Source organism: Bos grunniens, chromosome 8 (assembly GCF_055505025.1).
Source record: "Bos grunniens cultivar Pamir isolate PY7600 chromosome 8, Bosgru_T2T1.0, whole genome shotgun sequence".
Taxonomy (NCBI): domain Eukaryota; kingdom Metazoa; phylum Chordata; class Mammalia; order Artiodactyla; family Bovidae; genus Bos; species Bos grunniens.
In genome coordinates, this window is record NC_141172.1 from 97,663,388 (window position 1) to 97,689,820 (window position 26,433).

Below are 26,433 nucleotides of genomic sequence, written 5' to 3' on the forward strand. Positions count from 1 at the left end.
CTGCAACCCGTTTGGTACCTCCCTGTCTTCATTCAACTTTGCACTTGCTGACTTAAGGCCCTGCCAGACTGAGCTACAAGAGACATTGGGCCTTTCTGAGGAAAGTGAAGAAAATTCATAGAAAGTGAATACATTTAAAGTTGCTCAGGCCTGAGCCCCACCTGGGCCCTGGGCCCTGACTGAAGGGACAGGAATGCTCCTTGCAGGCAAGAGTACACCCTACTTAATGGGCAGACAGAAAACCTGAGCTGCCTTTGGAGCGAGATGGGGAGTTTGTGGTTGAGCACATTTATTTCTGAACTTAATGACATGGAGAACCACAAGCCTACCCAAAGTATCAACTTTTTCATAAAAAAAAAAAGGAGAAAGTCTATTGAGTCAAATGTTCCAAGAGTGCCTGGGCCAGGGAAACCTCCAATATATTTATAGCTTGGATATACAAACAGGAATGACTTGTTCAGCGGAGAAAAGTAATAACAGCTAATCACTGAACACTTGTTTTGCACTCTCTTTCCATGCTCACAATTATCCAGAAAGGTTTTATATTTACAGATCAGGAATTCAAAGCTCAGAGAGGTTAACTAACTTAGGCAAGTCACACAGCTTGTTATTTGATAAACCTAGTATGCACTGCATAGTCTGACAGCAGACCTGTGCTTTCTTTACTATGCTGTGCTGAAATTTTATATTTTAAAATGGCCCTTCGTACTCTCCAACACATTTTCTTAAATATTACTGCCCAGGAGCTCTGTTACAAGTGCATAAGGTGGAGAAATTATTACCCACATTTTTCAGATGAACAGCTCAAGCACAAAGAATCAAACTTCTTAATAATTAGTAACTAAAAGCTAATACCCAGGTTTGCCAAGTGTTCTTTCCACATCATCACACTAAAAGCTGACTCTGGGCTGAGTATTTGTGTCTTCCTCTTCAGATGCTTAAAGAGTTATACAATTTTATATTATAGACATTTTTACATTACTTCGAATGAAGGATTTCTTTTAATTTGAAAAAGTGTCAGAAAATGAAGAAAACAAAACTTTCAGATTATTCTACTTATTAAACTAACCATGCTTCTTTTAAGGTAGCCAGTAAAACGTCTCTCTGTAACTGAGCTCTATTTATAATAGAGACGAATTTAGTCTTTTGTGGCGAAGGCAGTTGACAAGGAAAATAAGTCTGGGTAAAATACTTTTTTTGTTTTTCAAAATAGTACAACCCAGTTTAGAAGCAATAGAAGTTACCAAAGTGATGCCACAAACTGAAATTCTTTTTTTTTTTTTTCCCAAATGGTGGTAATGAGGCAGAAAAGGGGGCTGAGAAAGACCAGTGGTTTAAACAGATTGATTTTTAGTGTCTGGAAATATATTGTCTTTATCTGCATATGGTTTTATGGGTAAGAAATTTCCACGAATAGGGATATTTTTAAAAAGGCAAACCTGGACACTACAGAAATGGAATAAGTTCTTATAATACTCTGGGAAACACTGTCTCTCTGGATTCAGTCATGCCAGGAGAGCATCTTATGATTTCTGTTATAGTGTTTCCACTGAATCCATAGATCCCGAAGTTGGAAGGAGACATGTGTTCCACTCTCATCTAGACATGCCATTTTCTTCTGTCATGAATTAACATGACATTAAATTCATGACAGCCCTCAGCCAGCACACACTTGCAAACCCAAATCCAATTTATTCTACGAAATGAACCAACTTTTATTCCCCAAGCTTGAGATAAAGGGAGGGCTTTGAGATCCCTTGATATAAAGGGAGGGCTTTGAGATCCCTTGAGATAAAGGGAGGGCTTTGAGATCCCTTGAGATAAAGGGAGGGCTTTGAGATCCCTTGAGATAAAGGGAGGGCTTTGAGATCCCTTGCAGGGAGGACACACGCTGGTGCTGGGCTGCCGCAGCACTTTGGAGGATGTGGGGATGTGAGGCATAAAGACTAGAAGGCAGCAGTGTCAGGGCTTCCATCGGAATGGGGACAGCAACCCTGTGCTAAGAAGATGGGTGAGAACAGGATGAAGCTCCATTTTGGGAGATTCTTGCAAGGATGGTCACTGAAACCAGAAATTGGTAGACTTTGGATATGGATTCATGGTTAATCCTGTAATACTGAACTATGATTTCTTAAAGTTTGTCTACCCTTTTTCTTGTCCCCAAGGTTGATGCTGCAGATGGAACTCAAGAAGTCCCCTGACTGCAGTGAAAGAGTGGTTGCTGGAATAGGAAACCAGAAAGGTCGTTATACTGCAACAAACTGATAAAGAAACAAAAGGCACTGTCTCCTTAAATTGGCCTGACAAGGGGAATTTCCCTGGCAGTCTAGTGGTTAGGACTCAGTGCTTCCACTACACGGGACACAGGTTCTATCCTTGGTGAGAGAGCTAAGATTCTGCAAGTTGTGTGGTACAGCCAAATAAGTAAATACATAGATAAGTTGGCCTGACAAGGACATTTGCTCTGCAGCCAGTAACAGAGAAAGAAACAGAGTTTGTAGGGAGCAAATTCACCAGAAGAGCACTGGTATCCACAGTTCACAATAGGTAGCATTTACTGAACACATCCAAGGGGCCAGGCATAATTCCAAGCCCTTCACCTATAACAACTCATTTAATCTTCATCCTACAAGGAAAGGACTGCTATTGTCCCCATTCTTCATTCAAGGAAACTCACAGAGAGAGCAAGTAATGTGCTCATAGATAATTACAATGTCAAATAGCTAGGAAGTGGCAGAAATAGTGTCGGAATTGTGGTAGGAAAATAATAACCCTCTAAAGATGTCCATGATCTTATCCCCAGAACCCATGAAGGTACTACCTTACAGGACCAAAAAGACTTTACTGACGGAATTAAATGAAGGATCTTGAGGTGGGAAGATTATCCTGGATTATCCAAAAGGGCCCAAGGTAATCCCAAGGGTCCTTTTATGAGGGAGCAACAAGGACAAATTCACTAATAGATGTGTTGTCAGAAGCAGGAGATAAAAGGAAAGGGCTATGAGCCAAGGAATACAGGTGGCCTCTAGAGGCGGAAAAGGCAAGGAAGTGAACTGAAACCTCCTGAAGGAAAGAAGCCCTGCTAATACCTGGATTTTAGACTTTTCACCTTCAGAATTGTAATAGAACAAATGTGCACTATGATAAGCCAGTAAATTTGTGATAACTTGTTACAGTAGCAGTAGGACACTAAAATATCCAGGAAGCCTGCTCCAGAGACTGTATGAAAGTGAAGGTGAATTTGCCCGTTTGCGTCCGACTCTTTGCGACCCTGTGGACTGTAGTCTACCAGGCTCCTCTGTCCATGGGATTTTCCAGGGAATAGTCCTGGAGTAGGTTGCCATTTCCTTCTCCAGGGGATCTTCCCAACCCAGGGTTCGAACCCGGGTCTCCCACATTATAGACAGACGCTTTACCGTCTGAGCTGTATACTTAAATACAATTACATCACCTTTCCAGTATCAGTTGTCGACATTCCTAGAAAAGACTTTATAAAAGGAGTTTCATATTGGCTTCAGTGTTTCCCTTGTTTATCCCCATAGCGCTTGATGTCTGTAGGACTTTAATTACTATTTTAGATTCACTGCATACACACAGACCTGATATTCAGCAGGTCAACAAGCAACAGTTAAAAGTGGACATGGAACAACAGACTGGTTCCAAGTTGGGAAAGGAGTATGTCAAGGCTGTATGTTGCCACCCTGTTTATTTATTAATGTATGCAGGGTACATCATGAGATACGTTGGACTGGATAAAGCACAAGGTGGAATCAAGATTGCCGGGAGAAATATCAATAACCTAAGATATGCAGATGAGACACCACCCTTATGGCAGAAAGCGAAAAAGAACTAAAGAACCTCTTGATGAGAGTGAAAAAGTTGGCTTGAAACTCAACATTCAGAAAACAAAGACCATGGCATCTGGTCCCATCACTTCATAGCAAATAGATGGGGAAACAGTAGAAACAGTGACAGACTATTTTGGGGGGCTCCAAAATCACTGCAGATGGTGACTACAGCCATGAAATTAAAAAATGCTTGCTCCTTGGAAGAAAAGTTATGACCAAACTAGACAGCTTATTAAAAAGCAAAGACATTACTTTGTCAACAAAGGTCTGTCTAGTCAAAGCTATGGTTTTTCCAGTAGTCATGTACAGATGTTAGAGTTGGACTATAAAGAAAGCTGAGCACAGAAGAATTGATGCTTTTGAACTGTGGTGTTGGAGAAGACTCTTGAGAATCCCTTGGACTGCAAGGAGATCAAACCACTCCATCCTAAAGGAGATCAGTCCTGAATATTCATTGGAAGGACTGATGCTGAAGCTGAAACTCCAATACTTTGGTCACCTGATGTGAAGAACTGACTCATTTGAAAAGCCCCTGATGGTGGGAAAGATTGAAGGCCAGAGGCGAAGGGGACATGAGATGGTTGGATGGCATCACCAACTTAATGGACATGAGTTTGAGTAAACTCCGGGAGTTGGTGATGGACAGGGAGGCCTGGTATGTTGCAGTACGTGGGGTCGCAAAGAGTCAGACATGACTGAGCAACTGAACTGAACTGAACTGATATTCAGCTCACACACACTAACATGGAATGTTGTTGTTCAGTCCAGGGTGTCCAACTCTTTGTGATCCCATGGACTGCAGCCTACCAGGCTCCTCTAACAGTTCCTAAATAACATCTGAACCCTCCCTGCTGTTCTGGACATCTTAGTGTCTCCCCTGGGAATGCCTCACCCCACTCCCACCCTAGGCCTTCCCAATCCCTGTAGGATTAGAGCCTGATAAGGAAGGTTCCTCCCCAAATCCAGCCTCAACTCAGCAGGCTAGGGCCATTCTAAAAGCTGGTGGCCATGCCAAAAGCAGATGTTTACTATTTCAAACATAACCCCAGCATATATACATGCTGATTAATAACTTGAGACACCCTGTTCAGTTCAGTTCAGTTCAGTCACTCAGTCGTGTCTGACTCTTTGCGACCCCATGAATCGCAGCACGCCAGGCCTCCCTGTCCATCACCAACTCCCGGAGTTCACTCAGACTCACGTCCATCGAGTCAGTGATGCCATCCAGCCACCTCATCCTCTGTCATCCCCTTCTCCTCCTGCCCCCAATCCCTCCCAGCATCAGAGTCTTTTCCAATGAGTCAACTCTTCACATGAGGTGGCCAAAGTACTGGAGTTTCAGCTTTAGCATCATTCCTTCCAAAGAACACCCAGGGCTGATTTCCTTCAGAATGGACTGGTTGGATCTCCTTGCAGTCCAAGGGACTCTCAAGAGTCTTCTCCAACACCACAGTTCAAAAGCATCAATTCTTCGGTGCTCAGCCTTCTTCACAGTCCAACTCTCACATCCATACATGACCACTGGAAAAACCATAGCCTTGACTAGATGGACCTTTGTTGGCAAAGTAATGTCTCTGCTTTTCAATATGCTATCTAGGTTGGCCATAACTTTCCTTCCAAGGAGTAAGCGTCTTTTAATTTCATGGCTGTAGTCACCATTTGCAGTGATTTTGGAGCCCCACAAAATAAAGTCTGACACTGTTTCCACTGTTTCCCCATCTATTTGCCATGAAGTGATGGGACCAGATGCCGTGATCTTCGTTTTCTGAATGTTGAGCTTTAAGCCAACTGTTTCACTCTCCTCTTTCACCTTCATCAAGAGGCTTTTTAGTTCCTCTTCACTTTCTGCCATAAGGGTGGTGTCATCTGCATATCTGAGGTGATTGATATTTCTCCCGACAATCTTGATTCCACCTTGTGCTTCTTCCAGCCCAGCGCTTCTCATGATGTACTCTGCATATAAGTTAAATAAGCAGGGTGACAACATACAGCCTTAACGTACTCCTTTTCCTATTTGGAACCAGTCTGTTGTTCCATGTCCAGTTCTAACTGCTGCTTCCTGACCTGCATATAGGTTTCTCAAGAGGCAGGTCAGGTGGTCTGGTATGCCCATCTCTTTCAGAATTTCCCAGTTTATTGTGATCCACACAGTCAAAGGCTTTGGCATAGTCAATCAAGCAGAAATACATGTTTTTCTGGAACTCTCTTGCTTTTTCCATGATCCAGCAGATGTTGGCAATTTGGTCTCTGGTTCCTCTGCCTTTTCTAAAACCAGCTTGAACAACTGGAAGCTCATGGTTCATGTATTGCTGAAGCCTGGCTTGGAGAATTTTGAGCATTACTTTACTAGCGTGTGAGATGAGTGCAATTGTGTGGTAGTTTGAGCATTCTTTGGCATTGCCTTTCTTTGGGATTGGAATAAAAACTGACCTTTTCCAGTCCTGTGGCCACTGCTGAGTTTTCCAAATTTGCTGGCATATTGAATGCAGCACTTTCACAGCATCATCTTTCAGGATTTGGAATAGCTCAACTGGAACTCCATCACCTCCACTAGCTTTGTTCCTAGCTTTCTAAGGCCCACTTGACTTCACATTCCAGGATATCTGGCTCTAGGTCAGTGATCACACCATCGTGATTATCTGGGTCATAAAGATCTTTTTTGTATAGTTCTTCTGTGTATTCTTGCCACCTCTTCTTAATATCTTCTGCTTCTTTTAGGCCCATACCATTTCTGTCCTTTATCGAGCCCATTTTTGCATGAAATGTTCCCTTGGTATCTCTAATTTTCTTGAGGATATCTCTAGTCTTTCCCATTCTGTTGTTTTCCTCTATTTCTTTGCATTGATCGCTGAGGAAGGCTTTCTTGTCTCTTCTTGCTATTCTTTGGAACTCTGCATTCAGATGCTTATATCTTTCCTTTTCTCCTTTGCTTTTCACTTCTCTTCTTTTCACAGCTATTTGTAAGGCCTCCACAGACAGCCATTTTGCTTTTTTGCATTTCTTTTCCATGGGGATGGTCTTAATCCCTGTCTGCTGTACAATGTCAGGAACCTCAGTCCATAGTTCATCAGGCACTCTATCTATCAAATCTAATCCCTTAAATCTATTTCTCACTTCCACTGTATAATCATAAGGGATTTGATTTAAGTCATATCTGAATGGTCATATGCTAAATGCGCCAGTCGCAGCCGCCCGTGCTAAAGTCTGAGACACTCTAGAAGCTTCCAAATTTTTTACTTATAACTCGAGTTTCAAAAATATTCTTGTTATAAATGAAAGCAAATTATAAAAAAATACTAAGCAGCATCTAGTGTTAACTCCTTTTAGCAAAATGACTTTCTATGGAGTGCAGCAGTGAAATTCTCAGAAACCTAGATCTAGGTCTCTAACTCCATACTGGAACCACAATGGCCTCAGTTGAAAAGCAGCCACTCCCAACAAACAGTATCAGCAAACACCTCAAAGATTTGACTTAGCATGTGTTTCTGTTGCAAGTGAAACCATGCAGTCTCACTCCTTATCCGTCCTCTTGGTTAGGACAAGAGAATCTGAGAATCAGATAAATACACTGTGTATAAACCATTATGAAATGTCATTAATTAATTTTTCTCTGACATCTCTGGCTTCATTGAAAAGGAATTCCACCATCCGTGGATGTCTCATATTCTTAGTCTCCTCTGAATAATACAATTGGGTGAATCAGTGTTTTCCTCAGAACATGAAGGCTGGGTTATAGTCTAAAACTCTTCTCTACTGATAATCTCATAGTAGTAGCATTCAGTCGCTTAGTTGTGTCCAACTCTTTGCAACCCCGTGGATTGTAGTCTGCCAGCGTCCTCTGTCATGAAATTTTCCAGGCAAGAATACTGGAGTTGGTAGTCACTTCCTACTCCAGGGGATCTTCCCAATCCAGGGATCAAACCCACATCTCTTACTATTGATCTTACCTTGTGGAAAGAATCATTTAAGGAAAATTGTCAAGGGAATGTGTTGATATCCTTTATTCTCCTGAAGATATACTGTGGTGTTCTGAGCACACCAGGCATCCATGGGGTTAACAGAGTGGATTCCAAACTTTGGAGTTATATCAGCTACAGGTCACCCTTTGCTCCACCACTACCAACTGTGTGACCTTCACAAGTCAGTCAACCTCTGAAATCTGTCACTGGAAAGTGAGAGCAGCATTCCTTTCTTACACCTGGTTGCTTGTGAGGACTAAATGAGTTAGCATGGTAAAATATCTATGATGGCATCAGTGGCCTATAGTCTATGGATGCCAGGTAGTTTACTTCCCATCTTCTCTGTGACAGACCCAGGGCCCGGTACTTGTCAGGTTGCTAAACAATATTCTGAAATGATCAAGGATGATTCTCCTTTATAATTGTGCTTTGTTTCATCACACCGAGCAGGAAGCAAAAGAAGCAAAAGCTACACATATGTCAGGACTTTTTAAAAGTTCTGGGTTTCATGAACCCAAATTTGCACTAGTATGTTCTGCCTTTAAGAAAATGAAAACTGTGCAAATGAAAAATGCTAGGTGGGGGCAGTGTCCTTGGGTTAAAAAAAAAAAAACAAACCCCGACCGTAAGTCCCTATAGACTATCACCCACCAAACTCCTTTGTCCATGGGACTTTCCAGGCAAGAATACTGGGTAGGATAGACATTCCCTTTTCCAGGGGATCTTCCTGATGTAGGGATCAAGCCTGGATCTCCTGTATTTCAGGCAGATTCTTTACCATCTGAGCCACCAGGGACGTCCCCCATAAGTCCCATCCAACAGCAACTCTTAAGGAGACCACCATCTTATCACCCAACAAATCAACATTGCTGCTTTTCCATCAACATTTCTTGCATTTTCTATAAGTTTAAGAAAATAGAGTAGGTGACCCAAGGTTGCTGCTTTTGCCACTTCTAAGTCAGCCATTTGAAGACTGATCACAGAGTCTCTCTTTCCTTCCTTTTTCCTTATTCCAGGCACACTGCCATGCTAAGATGAAAGAGCAGCCACTCTGCAAAAAGATAGGGAACTGGAATCCAGTTGTGACCCCCAAAATAGGCACGAAGATACAGAGAATGTATTTTTCTACCCAATAGCCCAAGGGAGAACCTCTTCAATTAAATACACTTTTGATATAAAGCCAGACTGCCCATGATGACCATCTAAAAATATACAAAAATCTAGGAAAAACAAGCTCTCCATCCTGGAGAGAATGTCAATGGAAAATAGTTGCTAGGCTTTTCCAGTTACCAGTAATAAAGAGAAAAATAGGCTCCCCATTATTAGCCCAGAGCTGGAGGGGTCGTCAGCTGGTTTTGAGCCAGCCTTGGGATTTTCTGAGTGCGTTACAAATTATAGGAACAAAATGTGGACTTTTCTCTCTAACCATGTCCAGATAATTTATTATTAGGTTTACTTCCGAGTGGGCTAGAGTTGAAAAAGATGATCTATGTATGGATAACATTTATAAGCTTCTAAAGCACATATACTCTCCTATTGAAAAGGACATAGACTTTAAATGAAAGAATTAAGAGAAACAAAAACAAATGAGCCAGTAATCCTTTCATTAATCAAACATTGATAATATGCCTATATAACCTTGTCAAAAATTTCTGCCCTTTTATGTCTGGTATGCCAAAGCCTTTGACTGTGTGGATCACAATTAACTGTGGAAAATTCTGAAAGAGATGGGAATACCAGACCACCTGACCTGCCTCTTGAGAAATCTGTATGCAGGTCAGGAAGCAGCAGTTAGAACTGGACATGGAACAACAGACTGGTTCCAAATAGGAAAAGGAGTACGTTAAGGCTGTATATTGTTACCCTGCTTATTTAACTTGTACGCAGAGTACATCATGAGAAGTGCTGGGCTGGAAGAAGCACAAGGTGGAATCAAGATTGCTGGGAGAAATATCAATCACCTCAGATATGCAGATGACACCACCCTTATGGCAGAAAGTGAAGAGGAACTAAAAAGCCTCTTGATGAAGGTGAAAGAGGAGAGTGAAACAGTTGGCTTAAAGCTCAACATTCAGAAAACGAAGATCACGGCATCTGGTCCCATCACTTCATGGCAAACAGATGGGGAAACAGTGTCAGACTTTATTTTGGGGGGCTCCAAAATCACTGCAGATGGTGATTGCAGCCATGAAATTAAAAGACGCTTAATTCTTGGAAGGAAACTTATGACCAACCTAGATAGCATATTCAAAAGCAGAGACTTGCCAACAAAGGTTCGTCTAGTCAGGCTATGGTTTTTCCAGTGGTCATGTACGGATGTGAGAGTTGGACTGTGAAGAAGGCTGAGCGCTGAAGAATTGATGCCTTTGAACTGTGGTATTGGAGAAGACTCTTGAGAGTCCCTTGGACTGCAAGGAGATCCTACTAGTCCATTCTAAAGGAGATCAGCCCTGGGTGTTCTTTGGAAGGAATGATGCTAAAGCTGAAACTCCAGTACTTTGGCCACCTCATGCGAAGAGTTGACTCATTGGAAAAGACTCTGATGCTGGGAGGGATTGGGGGCAGGAGGAGAAGGGGACGACAGAGGATGAGATGGCTGGATGTATCACCGACTCAATGGACGTGAGTCTGAGTGAACTCCGGGAGTTGGTGGCAGACAGGGAGGCCTGGCGTGCTGCAATTCATGGGGTTGCAAAGAGTTGGACACGACTGAGTGACTGAACTGAACTGACTGAAGTTGTTAACTACTTTTGTTTTCAAGATGACTATGAATTGTTTTGAAGGCAAGATCATATTGTATTCATCTTTGAATCTTTGTCCTAATACTGTGCCTAACATACAGGAGATATTCAATACATGTTTGATGAAGAAATTTCTCTTTTGGGAGCTGTAGGTACAAATTTTTCCATTGTGTTTTTTCACGGACTCCTACAAATATATATCCAATAATTTCCTCCTGAAGTTTAACACTAGGGGAAAAAAATTGTCTGCCAGGATGTTCTTTCTCTTTACATAAGAGCAAAGTAGCACACCATGTTTTCCTTGTTTACCTGGAACACAAGAAGCTGAGTCAAGCTTTAAGTTCAGTCATCATTCTCCTTACCCTAAGATTTTTGATGCAACTCTTTCCCTCCTTACTTTCTCTTTTCAGTTCAGTTCAGTTGCTCAGTCATGTCTGACCCTTTGCGACCCCATGAACCGCAGCATGCCAGGCCTCCCTGTCCATCACCAACTCCTGGAGTCCACCCAAACCCATGTCCATTGAGTCAGTGATGCCATCCAACCATCTCATCCCCTGTCGTCCCCTTCTCCTCCTGCCCTCAATCTTTCCCAGCATCAGGGTCTTTTCAAATGAGTCAGCTCTTCATAGCAGGTGGCCAAAGTAGTGGAGCTTCAGCTTCAACATCAGTCCCTCCAATGAACACCCAGGACTAATCTCCTTTAGGATGGACTGGTTGGATCTCCTTGCAGTCCAAGGGACTCTCAAGAGTCTTCTCCAACACCACAGTTCAAAAGCGTCAATTCTTCAGGGTTCAGCTTTCTTTATAGTCCAACTCTCACATCCGTACATGACTACTGGAAAAACCATAACCTTGACTAGACAGACCTTTGTTGACAAAGTAATGTCTCTGCTTTCTCTTTTACTTGGCTCTTTATCTTTGTTTTACATAAACTTAATTTTAAGCTGCCTCGAATCCCTTTTGGAAGAAAATAGGAAGGGAATAGTGAATTAAAAATAATGAATAAATAAGAAAAAAGTTAGCATATTTCTTCTCAATGGTTTCCTACATTTGCTGAAGAAATACCCTCAGATGCTGTTATGTTATATCAATGATCACTTAATATATTTCAATAGAAACAGAAAAGCAAACACGGCACACTATCAAAGAAAGGCTACTGAACTGGGAGACCAGCACCACAGGGTTAAAGTTCAGCTTCTGTGCCTCCCTAGCTAGCTATGTGACCTTGAACAAAACAGTTTCATGAGTATCAGTTTACTCATCTCATAAATGAAGTGCATTTGTGTTTTCAACACTGAGTACTTACTATGTGACAGTGACAAGTAAATGAAAACAGAGCAATGTCATCAAGTTAGCGCACAGCCTGGCAAGGGAGACAGAAAGGCAACAAAGATGATCATAGTCAAATATGATCACTGCTATACTACATAGGTTACAGAAGAAGCAGAGAAGGGAGACGTCTAAATCAGACTGGGGGTGTCCAGAGGATTTCAAAAGAGGCGACAGTTACATTGATTTTTCAAGTCAATTGGGAATTGGCTAGATGAAAAAGGAGACAGAGGAGGGGTAAGAGGGCATGCCAGGACTCAGGAAGAACACGTGTGAAGTCACAAACCACACAACAGCATGACAAGAGTGGGCAACTGTAAAATGCTGGAAGATAATATGTGTCCCATCTATCTCCCAGGGTGGTTTCAGGGATCAGTGGAGTGGATGTATACATAGAAAGTGCTCTGTAAACTCTAAAGCACCATACACATGTTCAAATATGAAAGATTATTATTAGACACTCTTTTTTTTTTTCTTTCTCCAAATTGGAAACATTTGCTGAAGTAAACATTGCTGATGCATTAGCTGTCAGGATGGTGTATTATATTTGGAAAACATTTGCCAATGCCTGTTCAGTTTTTAAATTCCCAGTCACATGTGTTTTTTGTTTGAGAAAATACATCAAGCAATAATGGATTTATTGTTAATTGTGCAACATTGGAGCTTCAAGATTTAAGTAATCGCTCTCCCATGTTGATTTTATTCCACAATGCCTGTGAAGTTTGAAGTCATTTATTTAGTAATGAGAACTGATAAGTGAACACTATTACTACCTTGTAGTCATCAAATTTTGTTATCAGAGGAAATTCTGGATTCTATACATAGACAAGTGTGCAGATAAAGGCAAACTACTTCAGAGAAAAGGAGGAAAAGAAGTGTGGTCACAGCTCCCCAAAGTCCAATGGAGCTCAGATTCAAATACTCATCTCCCTGTTCAACATTTCAAGAACCAAACACTTCCTTCTTAGGGAACATTTTTTCATGATTAGAAAAATCAACAAAAAGCATTTTGGGTAGAAAAATTAGAATGGATAACTCATGTTTAAAATTCTTGACATTCATGTACTATCAGTCACTGGAGGGTTTGAATCACTGCATTTTAAAAAGTGGATGCCTTGTTTCCCTCATTCTTGTAAGAAATTCCTATAATAAAATCTGAAGAAGAAAAAGATAATAGGATTTTTTTTCATGTTGCTAATGAGTTGTCTTGGCTTTCCTTTTTCATCTTTAAACTCTCAGGAAATAATCAGATCCTGGCCCTTCTCCTCCTTCGAAGAGAGAAATGTTTCAAGTCTTGGAAGTTCTGTTAAACAGTGAAATCTTATATTGAATCATGATTAATTAGGCCATTCATTAGCAGTTTTGGTCACTGGGATCTAATACACCATGTGGATGAACTAAGTAACATATTCATTTACTTCCTTTTGTGTAGAGGTAAACTGAATCATAACTCATCAAAGACAGACAGGAGCTGAAAGGTTATCCTGTATGACATCCCATTTTATGAATGAAAAAACCAGAGGAAAGTCAGTTGATTTGTTTAAAATCAGACCTTGAATACATGGCACAGTTGAGATTAGAAGTTGATGCTGTCGTCTCCCAGGGCAATCTACCTGGACACAAAGCCAACACCTGGAGAAAAGCTTCTTGGGTGAGTGATTTCAGGCAAGTTTACCTGATGCCACTCCAATTCCACCACTTGAGGGGGCTGTCAAGTCCCTTCTTCCCAGGACTAGCTTGAGCACACCAAAGGCTTCTTGGCAGACGAGGGCTGGTGCATGAGGCACTTAAAGCAGGCAGTTCCTGCTGGGCGATTTAAGCGGCATCAGAGCCGTGGCAGAGCTCCCAATAGGAGCAATAAACCCACTGTGCCTTTACAAGAGTGGTGGCCAAAAACCTGGACAAATTGACTTGCTTTAGAGGCAAGCTAGGAAAAAACGATTTGTTGTAGAATTCCTGTTAGTCCAGTCAGCTCTCATTCTCTTGTGAAACCGGATTTGTAGGCACATGCACTGGCCCATGAGTCAGCCCTTAAAAAGTCATTCATAATTTATGTATAAACAAGAATAGCTTTTGTTTCAGAGAATTTGGGAGGTTTTTGCAGCCTGCTTTCTTCCAGTACCATTTCTGAAGAACTGTTCCTGTCTCAAGGCAGTTCCTATAGGCCTACAAATACTTTGATGTTCAGACATCTGGAACTTATATTTGGTGTTGACTAATGAGTATTATTATTTTATTATGTATTTATATATGATCTGAAAGAAATTTGAGGTTATATGCCACATAACTCTGTATACACATTGAACAACGACAAATTCTTTTTACCCATTACACTTATGATTTATTACTTGGGCTGAAGAAGTTCTGAGTCATTCAATTGACATATAATTGTGTTTTGGAAGATAGTAATGGGATAGAGAGAATGTAAAATTGCCCTTAACATATATTGTTAAAATAATTTGTAAGTGGACAAAATGGACTCCAGAGATATTATTTCTCCCATTTTAAAAATATCAAAGGATAATTAATATGACAACAAACTCCAGTGCTCCTTTTGAATGAGTAAAGATGACGCTTGGTCTTAGAAATACATGTGGGTATGTTTGAAAGGGCAATAAACAATGCATAATGGATCTGACTTCAAAAGAATGCCTATTGGACAACCAGGCCTATTTCAAAGTCAAATGCTCAATACCCAGTTTGCTTTGGTACCAATAAGCCTCAGGTAAACACCAAGATCAAAGGGAAAGGTGGGTGTGTGGAGGGACATGTGATGACATTACTTTTCCACAAAGCCATTTCCCCCAAGGGACAGGGACGGCATCTTGTAACAGCCTCTGTTGTATATTCAGGAATTTATTTTAGAGGAGTGTCAGAGGTAGTTCAGTCCATTAGAACTGCAGCGTAAAGGCCACCAAACAAGAGATACACTGAAGGAGGCATGCACTTGGAGAAGAGGATACTGAGCCGGAAAGGGATAAATGGGGCCTTTTTAGGCCACGCTGATCCATGCTTGCTTGCTTCTCCCTCCCACTAGCAACAGCAGTGTAAACTGGTTTGGCCCACCAGCAGGCCGTGTGGCCCTTTGAAGAAGAATGAGCGCTCTGTGTATGCTGGCAGAGCAGCTGCCAACAAAGGCCCAATGGAGCGTTTAAAAGTTCCAACTTGATGCTGAATCAAAGCCTTTCTAGAGGCTGAAGCTGTGAACAGGATATCCCATCAACAGGGAGATGAACTCTTCTGCAGCTCCCCTACTGAATCCTTATAATTGACTTATCTACTGTGCCAACTGTCCCCAGTTTCAATGCCCACAGTGGGCAGTATTCATTCAAAGTCATTAATAAGGGTTCTGTTAAATCTTACTGAACTATATTTTGGGACTTGACCAGGAGCTAGCAGACTCTCTAGCAGGGGTAAGGTAAAAAAGACCCAGTAGATCCCACAACAGAAAGAAAGAGTTCTGAAAACAAACAAAATCCAAACGTGGTTTTAAGAATGTGATAAAATCAAATATTTCCAGTCTCCTCCCTCATACTCACACACCTTTCAGGGACTTTATTGTCCATGATAATCAGATTAGAAGATTGCTCAGAAACATAAACTTAGGAAGAAATATTAGCCTTACTTTGAATGGATGCAAAAACCTGAGATGAAGGGCTAAAAGTTGTAGGCTATGTTTTGATTGCATGAAAATTATTTGCCCTATATATTTTTAAATGCATCATAGTATTTTCCTTTTGACTGACTTCCAATGAATGTCTCTCTTGTCCAAGGGATTATGTGAGGGCCAGCTGATTAGAAGTAAACAAGAACTACATACACTGAAAGTATACAGAGCAACAGATGAGTTGCATGAACAAATCTCATTATAAATGACAGACAATAGAGGATGTCAGCCTCTACCCCTGATTGCCCTGGTACTTGCCCAAAATGTTCTCTTCCTTAGTAACTATTACTATCCCAGTGCCTAAGCTAGTACCTAAGTAGGTCAAAATACCAGTTTATCAGCTAATCTTTCCTATCACACCTCCCACTGAACCTGAAATTAGGCCATGCTTCCAACTTAGGTTGATAAATTTGGATTTCTAACAAAACAACTAAGTTCTAATTCTCTCATTCTAGGGCACCTCTGTAGCTCCATATTCTAACTCTCAGTAGCCATCAATGTAGATTTGTACCATCTCAAGTTCTGTTCTTTTTATTCCTATCATCCATCTGTGATCATATTGTTGACCTGATGATGTTAGAGTTGCCCAGCACTAGGTCTCACCCCATTTAGCATATTTTGCTCATATAGGCCACATTCACAGGACTAAATCCCAGTTCCACTCCTCTAAACTTTGAAGAGCTGCTATTTTTCTGCTCCCAAGCCTCACTCCTAAATGTGGTCACTGCCTGGATTCCCAGATCCTACTAGGCACCAAGAGGAGTTAGAAATACAAAGATCACTGAATTACATGCTCGCTCACAATCCCTTAGCACTTCAATACCCTGGGGGGAATTTAGGCTTATGATATGAACTATTTTTAACAAACTGGTTCTGATAAATTATACTTCTTAGTTATACATTTTACAAAAATACACAGAAGAATATAAAAATTACCAGAAATCCAACCAGTAGAGATGTGAACCTTCTTCCAGACATTCCTCTTTATGCATATGTATAGACATTTCATGTATTTTCTATAAATTGGAAAATGCAAATACTTAAATACTGCTTTTTTTCCTCAAATACATGACACGGATCTCTTCCTTAGCAATAAATACGGAGATATATAGTCATTTTAATTGCTGTAAAATATTTCATTATCTGTCTATATTATAGAACAGTTAGCCAGCTTCCCATTAATGGGCATTATATTCTATCTTTCATATTAACAAGAATATCTTAATGTTCCCTTTTTTGTCATTTGCACCAATATCTCCTTCAAATAAATTTCCATAAGTAGAATGTGGATGTCAATGTATATTTACATTTTATAATTTGAAACATATTTCCAAGCTACACTCTTAAAGGTTTGTGCCAATTTACACTTCCAGAGACGGCACAGGAAATTACATCATCTACCTATACTCTCATTATATTTGAGGGTTTTTTTTTTTCCTGAACATGTTTAATCTTTGCCAATCTGATAGGTGAGTTTTATGTTCATTAACTTTTCTTTGATTATCAGTGAGGTTGAAAATCTTCATATATATTCATTGGCTATTAGTATTTCTCCATTTGTGACTTGTCCATGTTTATTACCATTCTTTTTTATTTGTATAAATTTTTTCATGCATTGGTTAATGGTCCTTTGTATATTAGAAATATCACCCCTTGTTTTACCTACCAGTGCTGCAAATATTTTCCCAGTGTGGTGTTTCAACTTTCAACTAATGGCTCTTAGTCACATAAATGATTTTTTTTAATTATTAAAAATTTCAAACATCCAGAAAAGAGAAAGAGAAATAAAAGAGACAAATATAAGTGAACCCCATGTGCTTACTTCCAGCTTCAATATTAATTAATTCACAATCTTGTTTCTGTTTTAAACTCCTCCTTCTTCCAATCCTGTACTCTTTTGTAGCAAACAAAATATCATATTATTTAACTTACCAATAATTTAGTCTACACTTCTAAAAGATAAAGGTCTTCAGAGAGTTTGTATTAATATCATCAAATTTCTCATACCTTCATTTATGGTTTTCTTGTTTTTGTGATCTACTCAAGTCATTCTCATGGCCAAATTATTTTTTGAATGTATTTATGACTTCTAAGATTTTCACCTGACTTCTTTCTACAGCTGCTGCTGCTGCTGCTAAGTTGCTTCAGTCATGTCCAACTCTGTGCGACCCCATAGATGGCAGCCCACCAGGCTCCCCCATCCCTGGGATTCTCCAGGCAAGAACACTGGAGTGGGTTGCCATTTCCTTCTCCAATGCCTGAAAGTGAAAAGTGAAAGTGAAGTCGCTCAGTCGCGTCCGACCCTCAGTGACCCTGTGGACTGCAGCCTTCCAGGCTCCTCTATCCATGGGATTTTCCAGGCAAGAGTACTGGAGTGGGGTGCCATTGCCTTCTCTGTCTTTCTACAGAGATTTGAACAAATACAGAATTCTAATCAAATATCATCAGGCAGCTCAGTTTGATCAGTAGTGGAAACACTACTGAGTCTATGGCTTTCAATGGAAGTGACAGATGTCTATTCTGTCCCTTGAGCATGATTTGCAAATTTTCCATTTAGTGTGACTTAGATAACTACATATCATGGCATTCATTTATTTTTTTATGTGTAATCACTGAACTTGATAAGTCTTTGATTCTTATTTAATCTGTTTATACTTATGATGTGTGCTACCAGGCGGATGGAAGTTCTTTGACGACTGACCAGTTGGAACGGTCAGTTGACTATTGTTGTTCAGTTGCTAAGTCGTGTCTGACTCTTTGCAACCCCATGGACTGTGGCACTCCAGGCTTCCTTGTCCTTTACTATCTCCTGGAGCTGGCTCAGACTCATGTTCACTGAGTCCATGATGCCAATTCAGACAGTGTATGGATATGGCTAATTGAGAATGTATAATGATTAATGGTCTCTTACAATAAAATATGTTAATATTTTTTTTAATTTTATTTTATTTACCTTTACAATATTGTATTGGTTTTGCCATATATCAAAATGAATCTGCCACAGGTATACATGTGTTCCCCATCCTGAACCCTCTTCCCTCCGCCCTCCCCATACCATCCCTCTGGGTCATCCCAGTGCACCAGCCCCAAGCATCCAGTATCGTGCATCGAACCTGGACTGGCGACTCGTTTCATATATGATATTATACGTATTTCAATGCCATTCTCCAAAATCATCCCACCTTCTCCCTCTCCCACAGAGTCCAAAAGACTGTTCTATACATCAGTGTCTCTTTTGCAGTCTCGTATACAGGGTTATTGTTACCATCTTTCTAAATTCTATATATATGCGTTAGTATACTGTATTGGTGTTTTTCTTTCTGGCTTACTTCACTCTGTATAATAGGCTCCAGTTTCATCCACCTCATTAGAACTGATTCAAATGTATTCTTTTTAATGGCTGAGTAATATACTCCATTGTGTATATGTACCACAGCTTTCTTATCCATTCATCTGCTGATGGACATCTAGGTTAATATTTTAAATAAAACAAAAGAAAATTTTCATCTATTAGTCATATATGTTAAGAAGCAGAAGTCCTGCACATTCAAAATAGCAATTATTCAGTCCAGGTAATAAAGGAGAAATAAAAGAACAGGGAAAAATAAGTGTTTACTAAATATCATGAATTTGAAGTAATACTCCTACACCTTACTAAAGCTATGGATCTCAGAATACATTCATCTTATTTTATACATAGTCGTTAAAACTGCACTAGCCTATCCCACATCACATCAGAAAAAAATAAAAAACTGATGGATCAGAATGGAAAGATAAATAAGAAGGTAATAACTTCAGAGAGGAGGTGATGAAGCCTGTCAATAAAAAGTACACACAAGAACTCAAATAACTAAGGGACCTGAAGGCAAAGAGGCTCACACAGAGCTGTGAAGGCAGGCCTCGTTGTTCCATAACACTGTGCAGGGTGCATAGTGATAACCCTGAGGCACGAAGGGAAAACCATGGTATTTACCACAGTCTCTTTAAGAAAGCATGGAGCTCATTCATTTTTCATCATTTTCCATCAGATAATTATATTAAAATTTACTTTTAACTTTACATTTAAGCCTTTTTGGTAAAATTTCATTTAAGCAGTTCATTACTTCATTAAGTCATATAATGTCAGTATTAATCAGTCACATTTTAAAGTCATATCCAAGTGGAATAAGATTCTAAGTAACACAAACTCAGATATATTGCATACTAGTTAAAAATAATTTTTAACCCAACCTTGATTCTGTTGCATCACTTCAGTAAAATTTGCTTGATTGCAGAACCCTTTTATCAGGAAGCATCTCAGAAGTCAAATGTGGGGAATTCCCTGGTGGCCCAGTGGTTAGGACTCAGCACTTTCACTGCTGGGCCCAGGTTCAATCCCTGGTTGGGGAACTAAGATCCTGCAAGTCACATGGCATAGCCAAAAAAAATAGAAATTACAACATCATTTGAAGGTCCAGAGAATAGTAAAATATATTCTAAGTAAAACATGTGAAAACTGCAGGATAAACCAAACACTAGAATCAAATATCTTTAATTCTTATGTTCTTGACCATGTAAGAGAAATGCTGCCCTGGTACTCTATAAACTTTACAACTTCAAACAAGAGTTTAATAACCATTCATAACTCAAAAAATAGATTCAGATTACAAAAATATTCTATGTAGTTTGAAATCACAAAAACAAAATGAGTAACTGGTTCAACCCAGTGAGCATAAAATATACTCTGGAGAGAAAAGAACTAGGATTCTATCAATAGGGTATTCTTTCCTGCCTTTGCCTCTAGTAAACCAAAATTCCTGATTCAAAGTGGACAGTAGATAGGTCAATCCTAGACTAATGAGTTTTTGGTCACCAGCAACGAGGCACAGGCAGTGTGACATCTTACAAATATATATTTCTAGTTTTATTAAATGGATCAGATTATCAATTACTTTTAAACACTATCCTTGAAGGTCTGATTTCCAGATATTATTTGCTACTGGGAACATAAAACAAAGGCCCTGGGTACTCTCCTCTCATTTTGTGAAGTTATCATTTCTATAGGCTCATGTTTCCATGGTCACATGTATGCAAGAACAATAATTGGCTATGTCTCTGAATGGCTGCATCAACTGTTAAGCTAGTTCTCAATAGGCTTGGCTTGAGTGACCACTGGGACCTTTCAGTGACCTGAGTCAACTTCCTGAATTCATCCATTCACTCAACAGTTATTTTTGAGGGCCAACTACAAATCAGGCAATGCAGAATCTACCAAAGAGGTGACAAACCAGAGCCACTCACAGTTTTGGCAGAACAGTCCAACACCCTCAAGCCACTATGTGTGCAGAAAGCATATGCTAAACACTCAGTTGTGGTTTTTGTTCAGATGTTCAGTCGTTCAGTCATGTGTAACTCTTTGGGACCCCAAGGACTGCAGCACGCCAGGCTTCCCTGTCCTTCACCATCTCCTGGAGCTTTCTCAAACTCATGTCCATTAAGTTGGTGATGCCATCCAACCATCTCGTCCTCTGTCGTCCCCTTCTCCTCCTGCCTTCAATCTTTCCCAGCATCAGGTTTCATACTAAACCCCATGAATAGTATGAAAAACACTCAGCGGTTTGATATAAATCTGCTGAGAGGAACGGAACTGCGTGGAAATATTAAATGGTGAAATATGCACATGGTGTGACTGCCTTCAAGAATCTAAAGTCCAACAATGCTCTATGAATTGATTCAGAAGCATTTATGCTGAAAAGAAGCATAGAAGACAGGTATGAAATCTCATTTCTGTTTCCAGATTCAACTCCTGAGTTCATTTGAGGTCTACTGTCTCTAACATTACTACAAGTTACTCACCTGGAGGTAAAGAATAATCCTTCTTTGAGCTGAAATATATTAAGGAACTATTGGGCTTTTGTTTTTCTAAGAAAAATATTTTTTTTAATAGCTGATACGGATTTTATATATATGCTGACTTTCATTAAGCTATTGCCTTTGCTTGAGGTTGTCATGCAGAATTTCTGAACTGGAAAAGATCATTCATATAACCTATTACAGTGATATTAGAACTGTTAAACACAGATTCTACCATAAGGTGGAGGAAGATGGTGTACAAAGGTGACACCTGGAACCCCAGAGCCCCCCTGCTTTAATATTTTATCTGTTTATAATCCGAGGAACATTTAAAGAAAGTGATATATGAGTATTCTTTAAAGAGCTTGAAATCATTGAATTAGTCTAACTTCTTTGTGTTATGAAGATACCAAAACTCAGACAGAAAGCTGACGTGCCAAAAATCACATAGTGGGTAGGCGACAGTACCTGGACTCAAATCAGTATCTCTCCATATCTTGTTCAAGAATTGTCCAGTAGGCCATTTTGCCAACTGGTCAAGTATTCAAATGGCCGAAGTACTAAGGTTATAACTATATTCCACCAGACTGTGGCATGATAGTTCCTGTCCTTTTTAGGACATTTGTCAAGTTGTGTGATCTCCCGTCTCATTCCCTCTGGAGGGGAGCACATCTGACAGCATAATAATGACTCAATTTTGCTCTAAGAAGTTATCACTACTACCAGGAATATTTGTCTATAAAGGTTCTATACTAAACAATGTGAGCACACCAGAGCTGTGCTCCAGAATGGGGCCAGGAAGCATCAGGCTCTCTCCAGGATTGAGAAAGACCGAGGTGATAAAAGGAAAAGATGGAGGAGCACAAAATTAAAGCACTTCTAGACACCCATCTGAAGCAGAATCTGTTCAAAGGAAAGGCAGACTGAAGAGAGAGCTAAAGGGCCATTTTCTACCGCCCTTTGGTCTCTAAGTGTGTTTGATACATAGTTCAAGGCTGTACTATACAACTTTCTAGATCAAAGACTTTCATGTGAATTTCATGATTTTATAATTATGTGACAACTGTTGACACCTACCTACCCGTAATATTATAGGATGCAGAGAAGAATTATGTAATAATAATTATTGTGCTCACAACTAATGATTAATAATAAATTTCTGTAGTTAATGTGTCTTACTGAATAGATGTATCACCTTCTCAAACAGAAAAAAATGAAACAAAAACTGTTTTATATAAAAATGAAGATATTCAAGAGAGAACATTATAGCTAAGCCTATACAAAAAGGAAAGACCAGATGATAATATAACAGACTCAAAATTGAGTCCTTGTTTACATTTATTAGTCTGCTGAGAATTACTGATGTCTCCACTTTGTCAGAGAAGGCAATGGCAACCCACTCCAGTACTTTTGCCTGGAGAATCCCATGGACGGAGGAGCCTGGTAGGCTGCAATCCATGGGGTCGCTAAGAGTTGGACACGACTAAGTGACTTCACTTTCACTTTTCACTTTCATGCATTGGAGAAGGAAATGGCAACCCACTCCAGTGTTCTTGCCTGGAAAATTCCAGGGACAGAGGAGCCTGGTGGGCTGCCATCTATGGCGTCACACAGTCGGACATGACTGAAGCAACTTAGCAGCAGCAGCAGCAGCAGCAGCCACTTTGCCGAATTTTTTGATAGGCAATAATTTTATCTGGGAGTGGACTATCCTTTGCTAATTCCAACCTTAGAGCCTCAGTCTTCCCAACCACCCTGGTAACGTGTGTCTATATCTGGATTCTTGAATCTAGGAAACATCCTGACTTATGCCTTTCTCAGACTACTTTAACCAAGATCTTATTCTACCCTCTGTGATTTTTTGACCAACTAATATATTGTTTCTGCTAAAAATAAAAATTTTGTCTTAACTGATTAATTAAAGCATAATACAACCAAAGTCAAGTTTGTAATATCCAGTTTTCCAAGGGGATTACATCTCACTTTGCACGTAGGGCCCCATACCTTTACTGCTTTGTGTCTCAAGAGCAATCTCAATAGTTAAGAGGGTAGCTCTGTAATCGCATTGCTGAGTTCAACTCCTAGCTCTGTCAACTACAAACTGTGTGATCTTGAATAAATCACTTAACATGCCTATGTATCTGTTTTATCATCCCTAAAGTGGAGATAATAATAACAGTACTAACTTCTTCATAAGATTGGTAGAAAGCTTGAATGAGATAATAGATGTATGCTGCTAAGAACAACAATGGCACACAGAAAGTACTTAATTAATGTTGGCTATGCTTGGTCGGTGGAGAAGGCAATGGCACCCCACTCCAGTACTCTTACCTGGAAAATCCCATGGATGGAGAAGTCTGGTGGGCTGCAGTCCATGGGGTCGCGAAGAGTCATACACGACTGAGCGACTTCCCTTTCACTTTTCACATTCATGCATTGGAGAAGGAAATGGCAACCCACTCCAGTGTTCTTGCCTGGAGAATCCCAGGGATGGTGGAGCCTGGTGGGCTGCTGTCTCTGGGGTCGCACAGAGTCGGACACGACTGAAGCAACTTAGCAGCAGCAGCAGCATGCTCGGTCGGTAAAGAATCTGCCTGCAATGCAGGAGACCTGGGTTCGATTCCTGGGTCAGGAAGATCCACTGGAGAAGGGATAGGCTACCCACCCCAGTATTCTTGGGCTTCCCTTGTGGCTCAGCTGGTAAAGAATCTGCCTGCAATGGGAGACCTGGGTTCAATCCCAGGGTTGGGAAGATCCCCTGAAGAAGGGAAAGGCTACCCACTCCAGTATTTTGGCCTGGAGAATTCCATGGACTCTATAGACCATTGGGGTCGCAAAGAGTCGGACATGACTGAGTGACTTTCACTTACTTTGTCCCCTTCTAATTCTGCATTTTCTCTCTCTCTCCTTCCATCACTCTCATTATCGTTATCATCTTCATCTTCGTCATCATCAGTATTGAGTACAGTGCTAAAGACCAAAGTCAGAAAATTCAGTTCATTGAAAATTCAAGAAGCTGCAACTTAAGAGGCAGTAGATGAGACATGGGATAAAGCAAAGAGTGAGACGCACATACTGCCTGGAGAGATCCATGGTCTCCAGTGCTGGAGACATAGTAGAGTCTCATTAACTCTGATGCAATATTACTAAGGTCCACAGGGACCCACAATCATCAATTATTCTCTCTGTCATGCTGTCCGGAGTTCAGAAGTTCTGAGCCCAGGGGTGAGGATCAGAAGTCAGTGGCACAGAAGTAAGTCTAATTACAACTCTGACATTCATCCGACCCCAGTCATGAGCCCCAAGATGGGGACAGTTTCAACAGACACTCCATCAGGATCCCAGAAGAACAAGAGGCCTGAGATACTGTGATCCCAAGGACCAAGTGATTGGCCTTCAAATATCCAAAGAAAACAGACAGTGCAATAGGACCCTTTCTTTAGGGTTCTCATTGCCTCCTTCTAAGCAGAGGCTGTGCTAGAGGCTTGGGACAGAATGAAAGGATTGGATGTGATGCTGTGGGTCACAACCAAATTCCTAAAAAGTGAGCCAGAGCTTTGGCTGAGACCCAACCCCTGACAGTGGAATTCAAAGACTAGTGATTAACCATCTGTATGTCTTTTTTGGAGAAATGTCTATTTAGTTCTTTGGCCCATTTTTTGATTGGGTCGTTTATTTTTCTGGAGTTGAGCTGTAGGAGTTGCTTGTATATTTTTGAGATTAGTTGTTTGTCGGTTGCTTCATTTGCTATTATTTTCTCCCATTCTGAAGGCTGTCTTTTCACCTTGCTAATAGTTTCCTTTGATGTGCAGAAGCTTTTAAGGTTAATTAGGTCCCATTTGTGTATTTTTGCTTTTATTTCCAATATTCTGGGAGGTGGGTCATAGAGGATCCTGCTGTGATGTATGTCGGAGAGTGTTTTGCCTATGTTCTCCTCTAGGAGTTTTATAGTTTCTGGTCTTACGTTTAGATCTTTAATCCATTTTGAGTTTATTTTTGTGTATGGTGTTAGAAAGTGGTCCAGTTTCATTCTTTTACAAGTGGTTGACCAGATTTCCCAGCACCACTTGTTAAAGAGATTGTCTTTAATCCATTGTATATTCTTGCCTCCTTTGTCGAAGATAAGGTGTCCATATGTGCGTGGAAATGCAAATCAAAACCACTATGAGGTACCATTTCACACCAGTCAGAATGGCTGCGATCCAAAAGTCTACAAATAATAAATGCTGGAGAGGGTGTGGAGAAAAGGGAACCCTTTTACACTGTTGGTGGGAATGCAAACTAGTACAGCCACTATGGAGAACAGTGTGGAGATTCCTTAAAAAACTGGAAATAGAACTGCCTTATGATCCAGCAACCCCACTGCTGGGCATACACACTGAGGAAACCAGAAGGGAAAGAGACACGTGTACCCCAATGTTCATCGCAGCACTGTTTATAATAGCCAAGACATGGAAGCAACCTAGATGTCCATCAGCAGATGAATGGATAAGAAAGCTGTGGTACATATACACAATGGAGTATTACTCAGCCATTAAAAAGAATACATTTGAATCAGTTCTAATGAGGTGGATGAAACTGGAGCCTATTATACAGAGTGAAGTAAGCCAGAAGGAAAAACATAAATACAGTATACTAACGCATATATATGGAATTTAGAAAGATGGTAACAATAACCCGGTGTACGAGACAGCAAAAGAGACACTGATGTATAGAACAGTCTTATGGACTCTGTGGGAGAGGGAGAGGGTGGGAAGATTTGGGAGAATGGCAATGAAACATGTAAAATATCATGTAGGAAACGAGTTGCCAGTCCAGGTTCGATGCATGATGCTGGATGCTTGGGGCTGGTGCACTGGGACGGCCCAGAGGGATGGTATGGGGAGGGAGGAGGGAGGAGGGTTCGGGATGGGGAACACATGTATACCTGTGGCAGATTCATTTTGATATTTGGCAAAACTAATACAATTATGTAAAGTTTAAAAATAAAATAAAATTAGAGAAAAAAAAAAACTTATAAAGTTGAAAAAAAATAAATAAATAAAAAGACCTCTGCT

General features: G+C 40.4%; 1 long non-coding RNA gene and 1 other non-coding gene across 12 annotated transcripts in view; one reads left to right on the forward strand and one right to left on the reverse strand.

Moving 5' to 3' along the window:
* Positions 1-26,433, reverse strand: part of LOC147367752 (uncharacterized) — a 604,096-nt gene that overhangs the window by 243,124 nt on the left and 334,539 nt on the right. For 2 of the 11 annotated variants that reach the window (XR_015132076.1, XR_015132068.1), the window contains 3 exons: positions 24,247-24,346; positions 23,708-23,970; positions 18,723-19,941 (listed from right to left, as the gene is read on the reverse strand). The exons of 3 other annotated variants lie outside the window; for them this stretch is intronic. This is a non-coding gene — a long non-coding RNA (uncharacterized LOC147367752). Of the gene's footprint in view, positions 1-18,719; positions 19,942-23,707; positions 23,971-24,246; positions 24,347-26,433 lie in introns of those variants that run through there. 6 more of the 11 variants (XR_015132075.1, XR_015132070.1, XR_015132071.1 and 3 more) reach the window with 6 other exon arrangements.
* Positions 19,863-19,933, forward strand: TRNAE-UUC (transfer RNA glutamic acid (anticodon UUC)). Its single transcript has one exon. It is a non-coding gene; the product is annotated as a tRNA-Glu (tRNA).